The 17,595-nt window shown below is 32.2% G+C and overlaps 1 protein-coding gene across 1 annotated transcript in view; it reads right to left on the reverse strand.

Moving 5' to 3' along the window:
• The window catches only part of LOC108905714, a 40,415-nt gene that overhangs the window by 4,484 nt on the left and 18,336 nt on the right, over positions 1-17,595 (reverse strand). The gene's annotated exons all lie outside the window — the stretch shown is intronic.

Raw genomic sequence — 17,595 nt, forward strand, 5'->3', positions numbered from 1 at the left:
TTAGTATCTATTAAAACGTAAGGCTTAGGTTAAGGATATTGCTTAAATTGCAGCATAAACAACATTAACAGTAATTTTAAATACGTGCCTAATGAAGTATTTATATCTACATAGAAACATAGAGGTAGTTGTTGCAAGATATCTACGTAATTAATAAAACAGACTTTTTATGACTTATCTGTTAATCTAAACTTTGCTGAATCAGGAAATATTAGCCAATTATTTTACGTTTTACGGTATAAATAACAGCTAATATTTATGTGCAATAAAGTATTTGTATCATATTTTCTGTTTAGAAACGTTTAATAATCAAGTCTTACATTTATTACCAAACTTAATATGGAAATATGACTATTTAAGGAATAGTCTCAATATTAAAAAAAGTAATAGAACTACTTCAGGATATATTTAGTGTGAAGTCGTACCCAATATCCTGATAAATATAAAACTACTACTGTTTAGCCAATGTTACATCCAAAACGCCACAACATTTTATACTTATTTCTTCTAGTTCGAATATACACCAGGTCGGATCTGTTTTGAGGTGGATGTGAGAGGGGGCAAACAAATTTTTTCTGGATTACCTTCAGTGCAACTCACATAATAAAACCAAAACCAATTAACGGAATTTAAGTTTTTTAAAAAAAGAAGCGTCTTTCTGCGTACTTTAAGATGATAATTTTTGAATAAAACTAAATTGCAAATTAATAAATGTAACCTAACTGTTTAAAAATAAAAAAAGGGTTAACTTAAAAAATTTACTGTCACTGACTTAATCAACCAATTTCAATTTTTCAAAAACCATTTGAAAGCCTGAGCGTTCTTTTCTATGTGAAAAATTTTTCAAGTATCTAGATGCTTTATTTGAAGCTGTACAACATTTTGAAAATTCGAAAACATTTTTCTAAATGTTTTTAAAAAAATTATTTTGCGAAAACTGTAGAACCGATTTTAATCAAATTTTATGTGCTATTTTATTATACTCTAAAGTTTTTTATAATTTTAAAAAATTATCTATAAATCTTGATTATTTTGCCTTTTTTCATCAATTCTTGCTATTTTGCAACATCGGTAATAAACTTAAAAACATTTTTAACTTACAGTATATTGTGCAAAATTCAATTATAAAACTTTTTTCCTTCTCAATATTCTTCCAAAATGCATAGGTTCCAAGATATAAGTAAAAAAATCAGATAAAATAGATACTTTTTTAAATTTTTGCGATTTTAAAAATGTTCCGGACCTCGCCCAGACCTAGGGATCTACGCTTTTATTATGTGAGTTGTACTGAAGGTATTCCAACAAAAATTAACTTGCCCTCTGTTACATTCAAGAAGTGTGATATTTTGACAGATTCGCCCTGTTCTAATATGACAAGAAGTGCTCGTACTTTCGAGTGTACCTACATTTGTTCAAGGTGCCTTAACAAAACACAACTTTCATCATGTTGTCACTTTAAAAAACGTTTCGTGGATATTTACTATTATAATAAAATAACTAAACTATTACTACTATTTGTTTGTCAAGATTTCATGATTTTAAAATTCAAATTTTTTTATAGTCTTCGCTTTGCAAATCGAAAGCAATAATCTCCAAATTCCCTCAGGTAATTGATCCAACATAAGCAAAAACTGCTACAAAAATATATAATAATAGAATTTAATCAATTAATATTGTTATCAATCACGGTTTCATCACCCAATTTCTCATTTTTGTCGCTTCAGTAAAAAAGGAATCAATTAACTCAGAATTAGAGAATTATTTGGACTGTTTGTACTTCATGCACTAGTTGTGTGGCTCGTCCTAGTTTCGCAAGCTACTCTATTACGTATTCAAAAGGAAGAGTTATTGTTTTAAATTAACGTTACAGCAATAAAAACTTGAAACACAATACGATGTTGCGAGACTGGCATAGTGGCTTCACATGTTCATCTAAACGTAAACAATTTTTAACACTACCAAAGTGCGATAGTGTCGATTAATTTTTCATGCATTTTTAAGGACGCTAAATGAATAATACCCTACGACTTCTTCCAAGTATACTTGAGGCAAAAAATATTGCAGAAACTGAATGTGATGCTAAAATCAACCGAAACTGGTTTCATATAAAAATTTGGAGCATACGTGGATGTAACATTTACTACAATATTTTCTGTGGGCGGTTCAAACTGCTTACAAATATTTTACATTAATAACTGACAAGAGAGAGTATCAGAATCGCACAAGTGGAAACATACATGAATATTTGAAAGTAAATAGATCGTAAGACAAAAAAATTATAGATCTCAGCCGCCTATTGCTAGTTTTTTACGAGCAAAACTCGATCAATGCCACTTTCACTATTTACATTACATTGCAATGAGTGATGCTGTAGAATATGCAGTTCTGAAAGTTTCATATGAAAACAAAACTACAATACTATTTTTTTAGCTACAAACTAAAGACATAATGACATATAAAGACTGTTTTCGAGGAAATTGTTATATCAGTAATGAATACAAACATTGAAAGTATTTCATTTTCCACAGAAATGTTGATAAAATCAGTAAAGATTTAATCAAACATTTTTTCGGTAAAAAATATCTTGTACACTTTTTTCGAGAAAGAAATAATTTTCGAGATATTTTCAACTAGGTAGGTTTAATTTTTTTTTTTCAACGTACACCATGTAAGACGATAAACAATATTTTTTTCTTAAGGTCAACGTTTCTTAAACTAGTTTTACTGAACAAAATCAGTTATTTAACGTGACAGAATGAAAATAAATCGACACGCAGCATTAAGAATTAATTACATTTCTTCATAATTAGCTAGGCTAGCGGTTTTTTCTTGTGATTACTAGAGAGATCAACGCATATAAAAAAAAACCGTCCACAAATTCGCTCGAAAATTGATACTTAGACACGGAATACTTTACAGCTCGACTGTTTACTTTTCCATTTTTACCGGCGTTGCTAAATTGATTCACTTTCTCAATCTAGTTGGTTGCGACAGCTAAAAGCCAATTTCATTTGGTCTAATGGCAAGCCGGTGTTGCTATTTATTACGAGATAAAAAAGACAGGCATTGTCTGGTGAAAATACTATTAAAAATTAATTATTTGTGACAGTTGCAAGTCTGCTCTTTAGAAAAGCATATTGATTGGGCGGGAAACTTAAGAGGGTAAATATTGCTGATATCTGAAGCGACATAAGATTAGTTCATCCTTGTTTCCCGTCGAGAATGTTTGTTTGAGCAAAATTATTACAAAACTGAGGTGTATGGGCGAAAACCGACGTGTTTGGCACTTGGAAATCGCACTGTACCAATTGTGAAGTCTTAAATGTACACTGATTCTTGAGATCAAAAGCTTTGAATTACTTTTAATGTTTGAAGAATCGCAGGTAGGGGAAATCACTACTCTTCTTTTATTTATTATACTCTTTGTCAAAGGAATCAATTCTGAAAGTTAATGGCATCTCAATGTAGTTTCATTCAGGTACTAATATCTTCTGGAAAAATAACTTAATATTTACAGTTTTTGAATTATGAAACATAGACAAGAAATAAGATATTTTTGCACGGAAAAAGTGTTTATTTCTATCAAATTAGTTACATTTTTTTACAAAAATATTTCAAAATAATCCAATTAAGCTGTAACATATACATGCACATGTTTGGGATGAAAACAAATGAAATCCGTATCATGTCCCAACTGCGACCAATTTTACATTACATAATTCGTAAGTCAAACATTGTCTGTGGTTTTTTCAATTTTTTTCGTAGTCACGCTCTTATTACAAAATTATTTTCTGGTTTCGCTTTAATAGTTCCTAATTGTGCCTTAGAATTAGCTGCAGAAAATGATATGTAAATTTAGCACGGCTTTTACTTTTCTTGTTACTCTTTGCGGCTTTTGGATATGAACGTGGTGGAAACTGATATATTCAAAATAATTGTTTGATGCAGAAATAGAGACATTAATTCATTGTTATTAATAGAATAGATAAAATACAAAGTATACTTAGAAGTAATGAGGAAAATTGTAGAGGAATACTAAGACTTGAACAACATTTAAAAATAACACAATCGCCAGTGAAATTAGTTTACTGTTATAGAATGATCATCTCCAAATGACAATTCAAATGTTCTCCAAATTTTAACAGCGTCAGTTCTCTCCTACAGTAACTTTAGTACAGAAATGTATGTAAGTTAGTGTTCTAATGCAGAAGAGATTTTCCCTTTATGCCTCCTCATTAACAATTTTTCTTGCTTCGCATTTAACTTGGTTACTATCTTCACTATAGAGCACTTGAAACGTTTTTCTAAAAGCTAAATAGCTTCATCTCGCTTTTCCGAAAACTTTATATGTCAGCATTCGTGTTTTCTCCTTCTGCTTTCTCATTTCTCTTGTTTTGCTTCCTCATCTACATTTACCTCCATTATAAAGTAACACGAGTATTTTTCTAAATTTAGCCATCTAGCCAAGACTTTTACAGGTTAAAAAGTATGTCCTAAGCGAAAATTAAGTTAATTGTTTCCAATTTTCTTTATGCCTTCTTCTTTCGAATTTTTCTTGCTAAACATTCATCTACAGCATAAGCTAACAGTAGCAACTTAAATATTTTTTTGGTTTGACAGCTTCACTTCACTGTTCAGAAGCTTTCTTCGTCGCTTCATATCCTCCTTAGTCGTTGTCTTAAATGTAGCAGCATCAGTTCACTTTGATAATATATTATTATGGAAACGTAATTGTATATAATTTGTAGAAGCTGTCGAGAGGAAACGGTGCTAATTATTCCCATTTTCTCTTTGTGTTTTTTTTTTCATTTTCCTCTCCTTACTCTTTTTGGTTCTTTCTTTGTATCCTCTTCTATCACTGTGCTTATTATTATATCCAACATCTGGCAGCTTCAGTTAACTTTTACCAAAACTTTATTTAAATTTGTGGAAGATATCTTAAATGAAAACTATATTTCTGCCATCTTATTTTCTTTTTTCTTGCTTCATATCCATATCTGTCTTCATTACAAAGCAATTCAAGTAATGTTTTCCTAAGATTAGCAGGTTCAGCGTTTACAAAAAATTTATTTCAACTAGTAGCTTCAGTTTTTTTTTCAAATAGTTTGTGTAAAAATTGAGCTAATTCTTCAGTGTCTTCTTTCTGTCATTTTATTTTATGATTGTCTGGCTTGTATCCACGTCTATCATTATCTTCATTGTAGAGTATCACAAATCTAGCAATATCAGTTTCTTTTTACGATAACTTTATTATTGTACGTAGAAATTTGTCTTCACAAATAATTATATATTAACCACAAAGATTTGTCTGAGTGTGTCTATCCATACATAAATCATTTGTTAACTTTCACATCCTGGTAAACATCTTCGACGGCTTCAAAAATTTTACAAAATTGCCGTCATTATTTCCTTCGACAAACGCGTTGTGTAATTGAGCCGGTGCAAAACCAAACTGTTATTGTTTCCAGGTTGAGGTATGCGTTCGTAGAAAGTTTGTTGTTATTGGTATGTTATCGATATTGCATAACTGGAGAATCATTGTAATTAACCCGTGCTGTGCCCCGATATAATTTTTTATTTATTACAGATAATTCGTATTGCAATCGTTGCACCAAAAGATTTTGGTCACCTTGAAAATTCCTTAAAATTTTTCAATGGGCACTAAACTATCCGAAAAAAAAGTTTCTATGAAATAGTTTTGCCTGGGTAACCACCACTCAACAGATTTTGAGATTATAAAACAAAATATCGAAAGAAAATATTGTCTTTGGACCATTTTTCCTTTTAGGAGCTTCGATACGAGTATATTGGCCCACTTCTCCCATATCTTCTGCTCTTTTCCGAGGTTGTCCATTTCTGTTTTGTTAATTTCTCAATTTTTCCCCCAGGACCTTGATTTTCCTTATTCAATTTTTCGTCGTTCTTTCTTGTGTTTTCTTGTCTTCGGTTTTCTCAGTTATTTTCCTTAAAAAACGGATTCTTATAAACTCAATACAAATGCAATATTATTGTTAACATATTTTTCCGTTTTCGCGGTGTTGATTACTGAGTTTGATTCTCTATTTCTGTAGACAATTTATTGTTTTTATCTTCCAGTTATTTATCCACAATGAATGACTCGTGAAGTGCTTTGTCCAGCAATAAAATTTTTATTATATCGAGGTTGACATTTTAATTTCCTTTTTACGTCGGGTGTTAAATTTACCACAACCGTAATTAAACGATTTCAAAATGCTTTAGTCTGTTATTTACTTTCACACTGTTACTGTTACACATATATTACTTGTACCAGTAAATTATTTTGTACTTCCTTAAATATTATAAAATATGTATGACGGCTCATATGCTCATTAAAATAAATAAGAAATGGTACCTCATTTCTTATGCACTTTGAGAATAAGGTAGTAAAACAGGAACTTGTGTGGAGGAGGGGTTGATATATTATTACAATGATCGTTATCCACTTTGTCTCGTTATCTGTGTAAATGATTACAATCAAAAGAAATACTTCCCAGAGTTTGTTAAATACGTATTCCCATTATACTATGTGTACCGTTTTTGGAACAGATTGCTGAACGACCGCTCACAGACGATATTCACTTTTACTTTCTTCCGTGTGAAGCTCTCTCTGTCTCTTTCGCATCTCAGCCGTCATATGCCAGCCGTTATGTATGTATGACACGCATGAAAAGTGAAATTCTTCTTAAGGAAGGCGTTTCAAATTCGACAGTCGTTCGGATTTGGTTGATTTTACAATTCCAATTGAAGATAGACCGTTCACTGTGCTGTTATATCAATTAACATACAACAACTGTTTCCTTCGAGTTTATGTAACTGCAAATTGAAATAAATTAAAATATGTAGCACAGTGTTCTATGTCTCCTGATGTATGGAATCACAGTGATACGATTTTTAGGTGAATTGCCAACAACTTATTGCAATTTTTATGTATCATTTTGAAGCAAAGGTGTATTTCTTAAATTTTTTCACATGTCGGAAATTAAATAATATACGAAAATAATAAGAAATAAACATACAAAATATTTATAAATTGACGTAAGCTTTAGAAATATACGTTTAACGCAGTTGCAAGTGAAATTAGAAATAATCATTTTGAAATAAGAAAACATGGAGTTTTTTTTTAAGAAAAAGAGCAGGTTATGTTTACAATCTAATGAGTAGAAAACCAACGGTAATCAAAAGTTTTCTGATTTTTTTTTTTTTTCAAATAATTATGCCAACAATTTTAACCTATGTTTACATACTTCTTACTTTTAATTTATTTATTTGTAATTGTTATTGTATATCAACTTTGTCTAAATTTAGTTTTCCTCAATCTAGTAACTGACTAACTGATCCATTAACTGATTGACTGTAAAAAAATACTGTTAAATCATTATTGTGCTATTTACCTCAAAATCTGAGAAAAACGAAAATTTGGCAAGAAATTTTTTTCATAAATACGTAGTCTTAACAATGTAGGCACAAATATTTTTATAAAAGAAGCAAAGATAGAAGTTACGCTTCAACAAAGTGACTTACCCCATATCTACGGCACTGACAATTGATAGTCAAAACAAGTTGTAAGTAGCTACAAAACGTAGATATTATTACTCTATATACTTTCATGAAGCCATCATTGCACATTCCTGTGATTTATACTGGGTGCTAGAAGCTTAACAGACGATAGAATACATTAATATAAACAAAAAAAAAACCTATATGACGTTGGTCCCAAACTCAACCATTTCCGAGAAGAAAATTATCAACATCTTCAACTTGATGTACAAAAGTTCGATTAATTAAGGAATATTGACATAAACGCGTGCATAGAATGCCATAAAATACACTGTTTATAACTTTTTTAACTTCTTTATGCTATTCTAAAAAATAATTAACCTTGTAATAAATTTAAAATTCGATCAAATTCATATCGAACAATGTGACAACGGTGAAGCAGATAATCCGAGGTACTAAGCTGTCCAGCAATACGCAATTTAGTTGGTATCTGGAATTGGACAGTGTCTGAGTGTTTTTTGCGTACCACTATTTCCACATCCCTTATAGTAGACCCTGAAAACGTGTTTATTTGTAGATGATAACTTTCTCAAAATATCAAATCCTTCATCTGCTACAAATTCTTCAGGTCAACTTTTTAATAATTGCCTTGGCAATTTTTTAATCCGAAATATAATAATACCAGTCGTTATTTTATACAACAATTTCTTCGAATATTTGCCACATTATTTAATGATTTTACAGCATAGTACAACTTTCCTTCAATAGCGAACATTTTTCCTTTTATTACAAAATTCCACAGAATATTTCAAGGCGAAGTGTTGGAATTTGAAGTAATAAACAATACTCAATTACTTTAATGATACCCAAGGGTCAACGAAAATTGTTCATGACTGAGAGAGGACAAGCTCGTATATGAAGATGATTATATTCTACCTATTTAACTACTTACACTGGCAATCTCATGATCATTACCAAGCTCTTGTCTTGGGACGTAATCGTTTGATTTCGACATAGGAATGTTTGTTTCTATGCGAAGGCGTTAACATTTGCCGTTTAGACTTGCTTTGTCATCAATGCTTTAGGTATTTAACATATTCATTTTACGGCGACAAACGAACGTACAAAGGAAACAGGAGAAAATGTAAAATGAAAAACATACCTCCTCAAATGTTCAGGCATAATGCATAATGCATTTTTTTATTAAATTTAAAATGAATTATTATAATGAAACATCGGCACAACCAGAGTTATTTCCAGTGCATTCAATTTTTTATAGTTTAAAACATTTCACTTGGTAAATTTCGCCTTTCCCATTTTTTTTTTTTGGGTGCGCCTCTGCATTGAAAGTATAGAATCTGTAATTACATTTTATCAACTCTTTTATTAGCGATTATTCTAAGCATATTAGTACCTACACACATGTTTTAAACAATAAGAATGCTATTTGCATTTAGTAATAATAAATATGTACCTACGTATATTTTATCATACTAATTGACGATAAATTTAATATTGGAAAGGGTATATCTTCCACTACCTGTGTCCTACTTTTGTATGTGGTCTTGAAATATTTAAATTATTTAGAACCTCTTGAAGATATCTCCAGTATCTTATATTATAATAAGGTTAAACGAGCCACTGTATTCATTCTTACTTTCGATTTTTTATTTGAAAATGCTGGAAATAATCTGTATCTATTATTTCATAAGTTCAGAGTAAGAACGCGACTATCCGACCCGATGATCTGCTATAGATGAACAATACTCTGGAGTAACTTCTTTGGTAATTGCGATGTTACGATAGATATTCTTCTTACAATTGCAAAATGCAAAACAAATGGAAGGTATATCGAATTATCGTAATTACTTCTTACCTTTGCACGCACACCTTTCGTAACAACATAATGGAAAAGAAGATAAGATTGATTTTTATTTAAAATCAGTAATTAAGGTACTAACAGCTACACATTGTTGTTTTATTGTCTTATATTTTCCATATTACATTTGATGATGCCTAACTAGAACATATCTTCATGTATTTAAAAAAAAAACGAGTTCAGGACTTTCAAGTTAAACTAGCGAGTAATTTTTAAATACCTTGTATATTTAATAAATATTTTATGGAAACAAAAAAAACAAAAATAGAAGTTTTTCGTATAAGACTTTTCTATTACAATTATTGTCAGGAAGCTGTAGTTTAATTTTTATAGATTATACACGCCACACCGTGTATACGTATTAACAAAAGGAAAATTGTTCATCATGAAAGAAGTTATAAAAATACTTTTATCCAACTATCTCTAAACTACCGATTAAGAAGATTTATATTATTTTTTATATTTATATTTATAAAATTAAAAAAATTACTCTGTGATTCTCTTGTTTTAAGTCATACAAATTACTGTGACTTCGTTTATGGACCCTGCCTCTCTGTTTCTGATTCTAATCGCCTGCAAAAGTTACAAAATTCGTGCTTACGCCTTGTATATGGAATAAGAAAATTTGATAGAATTTCACATACATTAGAAAAAGCCGAATGGTTGAATATGTCAAATCGTAGAAAATTACATGTATTAACATTATTTCATAAAATTATAGTAAAAAGAAGCCCCCTTTATCTTTGAAAAAAAATTACATATCGTACAAATATTCACAGTACAAACACTCGTCAAAAAACTGTTATAGATATTCCTAAATATAAAACTCAACTATTTAAAAACTCCTATTCATATCAGATATCAAAAGAATATAATAACATTCCTGTCTCCCTAAAAGACATTTCTTTAGCCTCATATAAGAAAAAAATATTTAAAATTATATTCAATGACCAGTGCTCAAAGTTAAGTGTATAATATTAAGTTTATATATCTAAATTTAAGTTAAGATTTTTTGCACAGGTTTGGTTGTTGTTTTTCTTAGATATTATACATAAAGGCATTGTATATTTTTTAAATGTTTTATATACAGGGTGGTCCGAATTTTATGCAGGAAACTTCGAGGGCAGATAGACCTTTTTAAAATAGTAGGTGTTTGCCTTATAAACATAGGTCTGGAACGGCCTCGTTTTAGAGATACAGGGTGTTGAAGTTGTTAAAAAATATATATTTTTTGTTTATATCTCCGGAATCCATCGACCGATTTCAATAAAATTTAGTACAGATAATGTACGATAGTAGGCCTTCTATTTCCTAAAATATGAGCTCTACAGATTCAACCAGTGGTGTACAACTGGACAGGGTCACCCCCATTTTTATAAGAATAACCTACGCCACTGTTTTTCTTGCAAGCTATTGTAACGAATTTATATTATAATATACAAAATACGTAAAAAAGGTAACTTGAATTTTTTCCCTAAAGTTCACCGTTCTCAAGTTATTCATACCAATACAATCCCCCTGGGGCAAACACTTCTAACCATAATATTACAAGAATATTTATGTTTATGCTTAAAAGTAAGTGCAATTTGTAAGCACATCAACAAAATTCTTTACACTCATCGCTTTCATATTTTTGGATTAAAATAATATTTGGAAAATCACGACAAAGGAATGAAAGGCACAGAAATGAAATTTTAAAAGCATTTGACGATGATCCTCGGCTAAATAAGTACACGAAAATTTGAATAGTTCTATGTAAGGATGGCAGAAATCCGTACCATTTACACTGTGCAAAATTTACTTCCAGGAGATGCAGAGAGACGCCTGAATTTTTATCAGTGGTTGTTTGAATTCTTACTAGAAATACTTTGGACCGATGAGGCTACGTTCATAAGGCGAGGGGTAGCGAATTTTCACAATCTGGTTATTTGGTCACAAGAAAATCCTCATGAAATTCGGAGTCATTGCTAAACTTTCTAAAAAATCATCTATTTGAATTATTAGAGGATGTTCCATTAAATATACGACAAAATAGCATACAAATGTACTGCGTATTTTAGGAGAATAATACAAGAATGGCTTAATGAAAATTATATGAGATGATGGATAGGTAGAAGACCAAATGCCAATGTCAACCATAATGGTGCAGAGGGTCCAGTGTCTTGGCCAGCCAGATCGCCAAATCTAAACTCTCTGGACTTCTATGTTTGGGGTGACCTACCTGAAAAGTTTACTCTACTCCAATAGATACTAGACCACAACTACTGCAGCGAATTGAAGACGGGTGTAATGAATTAAAAGAAAACCATGATAACATGATACTAGCTTCAATTAGTTCCATTATTGGAAGATGTCAGAAATGTATCGATGTGGGTGGTTCGCATTGCTGTAAATACGTAACGTTAATTTTGTTTCTTGTTTAGTTGCTATTGCTTGGTAAATGTTTTATTATTATTATTTTGATTTAAATTGTTCTTATTTGTAAAGATAATGCCCCAGGGAAAACTAAAATACACCAGGAACACTACCTCACAAGTGATGTGGAAAGAATTTTGTTGATGTGCTTACAAATTGCACTTACTTTTAAGCATAAACATAAACATTTTTGTAATATTATGGTTTGAAGTGTCTGCCACAAGGGGATTGTATTTGTATGAATAACTTGAAACTGGTGAACCTCAGGGAAAAAATTCAAGTCACAAGTCACCTTTTTTATGTATTTAGTGCATTAGAATATAAATCCCTTACAATAACTTGTAAAAAATACAGTGGCGTAGGTTTTTTTTATAAAAAGGGGGTGACCCCTGTCCAGTTGTACACCACTGGTTAAACCTTTAGAGCTCATATTTTAGGGAATGCAAGGCCTACTATCGTACATTATTTGTACCATATTTTATTGAGATCGGTTAATAGATTCCTCAGATTTAAACAAAACATATATATTTTTTTAACACCCTGTATCTGTAAGACGAGGCCGTTCCAGACCTATGTTTATAAGGCAAACTCCTATTATTTTAAAGAGATCAATCTGTCCTCGAAGTTTCCTGCATAAAATTCGGACCACCCTGTATACTATTTCTATTTTGGGTATAGATTGGGAAAAATGTAAAAAAATACAAATTTTATTTTTCTAGGTCTTTGAGGAAGAACAGCTTCAACTGATCAATGACCTATTGACTACACTAATTATAGAATTATAATTTGTGATTTTGGTCAATTATTATTATTTACAGGTGCCAGAAAACAAATTATCTTTCTTTATCTAAATAGTCTGGAAACTTCAAAGGTAGGTACTATGAAAAACGACCTACATTTAAAGCATCACATGGAGTGGAACATCGTTACTCGTGACTTCCCATTCCAACACTGTGGAGTCCACCAGACCTAGTCATGCGGCATGAATCGTGATCCGATAAATGAATTGCGAATGGCAAACAAAATTAGATCGTCTTGTAAGCCTTCAAGTCGGATGCAGCTGCATTTTCCTCTAGAGAACTGGACCTTTCACCCGTCGCTTTCAACTAATTGCAGCGCCCATCGGTAGAGGCGCCAATTGATCCGAATCAATTGTAGAGTGAACTTAAAAATTTGGGGCACGGCGTGCTGGATGTGTCACTTGCTTTTGACTGGCGGCCTTGGTTCGTGTTTGATGATAGGTATTGCAATAGGCTGGCGTTGAAATCATGTCTAGATATGGTTCGTTTCGGAAAAATAAGAAAACAAATTCTAAATACATAATAAAAACACAAATGCACAGGAATTATTTCACTTCCGTGCCGTCCTCAAATGGCATTCCCTTTCAATGCTTCCTTGAGCTGTTCTATCGAATGACTTACGTGGAAATAAGTCTGGACCGTGTGGAGGACGTCAAGGCAACTAGATCCAGTTTTTAAGGAGTTGTGATAATTGCATTGGATTTAATGTTGTCGTTAAGGACCACACGTTTCGGTATGATTGACCAAATATTTAACTATTGTAAAATATTTCTACCATTGGAAATTGAACTAATCATTTCATTGAACCAAATACCAGTATAAACTACTTTTGGAATTCGTACATGTTCTTCACACTCATCATTTAATATTTTTCGTAGTGTCGAAGAAATTTAAGATTCCTAGTTGCGTTGAATAACTTGTGCTGATCATCATTTGGTGTGTTAGTGACTCTATATTTTTAAACTCCCAAGAAATATGCGAAATTGCGATTAATATTCTATACAGTCAAATGCTACTACACTCTTTGAAATTCGAGATGGTACAATATCGATTTTCATTCATTCCTAGAACCATTTGCATGGTCAGAACTTTACAGATGACAATGAAGCAATTGGGATGCAAGATGTTGCAAAGCTGCCCCTAAAGGAGCATCCGCAAGCTTATGGGTAGGAAGATGAAGTTATCAATGTTACAAAGCAGGTGCACTACATCAAAACAACACAAACAATTTCTGTTAGCATTCTTGTAACAACATTATTAAATAATTCCTATTATTTAATAAGTGTTCTTTGTATTTTGCATCAGTGTAGTCAATATATAATTTATGTTTAAAATTATTTATTCCTTATTGCAGCTTGTCTGCGTTTAACAACACGACGAGTAGCATTATCTTCATGTAAATGTGACACAATACGACATTTGGTAAGTATAGAATTACCAACTTCTGTTCTGAAATGCTTTGTGGCTTCTTTCCAGGAACTGATTAAGCAAGTGGTAGCAATTACAGGTAATAAATAGACAATTGTGTATACTCAAACGTAAATCTTGTGAATGCAATAACTTGTCGAAGAGAATCACACAGTTATAGATCGTACTCCTACGAGCAACTCTACACTTCCTAGTCTGAACATCTAGGCATTTTCGCCATAGTGTGAAAGATTAATAGCTACCAGAAGCGTGGATTTAGAAACCACGTGAAGCTATTAAAAACGCGGCGTTTCCTATATCTTCGGAAAGTTGCGGATTATGCGGCTAACGGTTGCATCATAATATTTATTGAGTTGTATCGACCGTAAACAAATGATTTCTAATGTGGATTAGATTCCGCTTATCTCGTTTAGAAATACAGATTTGAATATAAATTGGATTTGTCGCAAGTACACATTTACATAGCAATAATTTTGTGCGTGTTTAAGAAACATCCTGCCCCAATATTTGGTGAAATTATTAGTTTTTCGTATATTGCAATAATGTGTTACGTGTTTCTGTACTTGTGTAACAAAAAATATGTATAGTTTTCTTGGTGAAATCATAGATGGGTAAGCATTCATATTTAATTATATTCTAAATTTAAGTTCGCCGTTTGTATTCACGTTTCACGAGTCGCAGCCTAGTCTATTAAAGCAGCCAAGGAATTAAATCTACTTTACTATATTAAGTAAATAACTTACACAGTACACAGGAATCGCCATATTGTTCCTGTTTAAATCCATAAAAATAACTATTTATTATTCGAGATGGAAAAATTTACAATAACTCCGCCAGAAATTATTGAATCAGCAAAACAAATAGAGTGTAATTTATTACCAGAAAAATTGAGAAAGATATATCAGCAAACATATAAAAAATTTATTGATTATCCTGTTGAGAATAACATTATCTCTTTTAGAAAATGTACTATTCGTATATTTTTCTGAATTAAGCAAAAGTATGAAGTTTTCTTCATTATTGTCAATATATGAGATGCTCAGAGCAGTCTAAAGGACTGAGATCGGGGCTGTTATCTGAACAAGATTGCTAATAATATTTTTATAGTATTTGTTGACGGGACTCTTCCTACAAAACACATTTGCCGTTTTTCCTGCCGAAATCTTGCAGCGTTATTGCAATCTTTTACGTTATTAAATACAAAATATTCAATAAAAAATATGTGATGCGCTACATTGTTGTTTTTCTTCTTCTTCTTCTAGTGGTTGGTCCTAATAAGTCCCATAGCACTGCGGCCTAATTAGGCCTATTGTGCGTCCCACTACTAGTCTTATTCAGCAAGTAGATTTGTCCTTTACAAAGTCCAAAAGTTTCCTTGCTAACACTTCTCTCAATTCCTTGGGTTCCAAATAGAGTTTCCCAAAGAGCGCCATTCTGCTACGTGCAAATCCCGGGCACTCGCCCAGGATATGCAGAGAAGTTTCATCCGCCGATTCACATCCTCGGCAGACCGGACTGTCTACAAGCTTTAGCTTGTGTAGATGTTTCCTAAAGTGACAGTGTCCCGTTATGAGTCCTGTCATTCTCCTGAGCCGGATTCTGTTCAAGCTCAGTAAATCATTCTCTCTTTCCTTCGAAGGATATTCCATGAGCTCCTTAGAATGGCTATGTCCTGGCCTTGAAGTCAAGTATTTCCTGTGTTCTATCTCAGTCCATTTGCCCTGACCACACTGGGCGATATGCCACAGAAGGGCTCCGGGCCAATGAACTCTGTCTCGGATCCCTTCCTAGCAAGTTCATCCGCTTGTGCCCTGGCACCCAACACAGTCTGACTGTATTGTTGGTGGCCAGTTCAGTCAGCATTTGTAAACAATCCCACACCAGTTTTGAACTTATCTTGTGTGCGCCTAAAGCTTTAATTACAGCTTGACTATCGGATAATATATATATGAGTTTACGTTTATAACCTCTACGTAAATTCTCTGTCAGACACGCCATTATTGCGAAAATTTCTGCTTGGAATACGGTGGGATACTCTCCCAGACTGTAGCTTGCACTCCATCTGGGTCTGAGTCCATATATTCCTGCAGCCGTCCCTCTGGTCATTTTGGAGCTATCTGTAAACCATACTAGGATCGACCTTTCCTCCCATTTGCTTTGATCCTCTATCCGAGTCTCAAATGGCTTGTGGAAGTGAAACCTTGGAACCATCTTGTCACATACCATCCAAAAAGTTGGTTCCGACATAGATGTGTCTATGATCCTGGAATAGGAACTACCCCTCCAGTCGTTGTTATTCTTGAGTCGATATGCTGCTAGCCGCGCTTCTCTTTCCACCACTATATGCAGCGGTGGAAGGTTTAGCATGATTAATTGTTAGTTTTAATTGTTTTTTAGAATAATTGAAAAAGTTAACTGTAATTGATTTAGTTGCAAGACATAATTAACATAGATTAATAAATAAATTAATTGCAATTAATAGTTCAATTGCAGTTAATTTTAACTGCAATTAAATTAATCGGACTATCTTTTTAAATCAATTAATTAATTGATTGAAAATTTAATTGATTAATGCCCAACACTGCCTCCCACTAAATACTCAATAAGAACCGTAAATTGAATGATATATCGCACTCGCATCCTTTCACATAATTCACTTTTACTTTCATAGAGAAAAGTGATACGATAGTTAATAACTGTCAAGCCTTTCGGACAAATTTTTTACTGCGTTTTACGCTGGCTTTCTACAGATAAATACGACTACTTATAGAATATTATAATAAGCATCCGCATTGCTGAGGAAAAAATCAGGTATAGCATAGCAAACAATAATTAATTTCATCGAAATAAGCGGGTATACCAGGAATAACTTGAGGGGGATTTCACTTTCAGGTCGATAGCTTCCAGCACGTATGCAAAATATTCATGAGAGTCTCGTAACCAATATTTATACACAGGCCGTCAAACTTCTACAGGGTGTTTCTTGCTCAAAATTAACACAACACACGTTCCAGTGAACTAGAGATCAATTCCGACTTGTTAGGAAGGTAAAAGATGACCTTTTAACACAATGTTTTGTTTTCAATATCTTGTAAACCAGTTGAAAAAGACAATGTAATGAAAGACTAAGGCAAATTAAAAATATATTGCTCTTGAAAAATGTTGTTTTTGAGTAAAATTGAAAAGTATGTCATTATTAGAGTGAGTATATTGCAGATTCTTTATTAGCTTATTCGATAGTAGATATTGGAAAATCTGTCACATTTTTTTGTAATTCAAGATTAAAATTATTTATTCTGTCATTTACTTTTGTTCGAAACATTGAGTGATCTATTAGTCTGTTAACTATTAACCAAATATAGGTAACTTTTACCTTTTACTTCGCAACATATTGCCCTTTGTTTTAACTAATGTCTGTCTTCTTTGTCATGATCTGCGACAAGGAATTTATGGAAAAGCATTATCTCGACAGTACTGCAGGTGCGTTTGCATAGAATGACTACAATCAAATACATCACTTTCATTTGTTTCCGCAACAATTGAAGGAATTCCGCA

The sequence above is a fragment of the Anoplophora glabripennis genome, unplaced genomic scaffold, assembly GCF_000390285.2.
Source record: "Anoplophora glabripennis isolate ALB-LARVAE unplaced genomic scaffold, Agla_2.0 scaffold31, whole genome shotgun sequence".
Taxonomy (NCBI): domain Eukaryota; kingdom Metazoa; phylum Arthropoda; class Insecta; order Coleoptera; family Cerambycidae; genus Anoplophora; species Anoplophora glabripennis.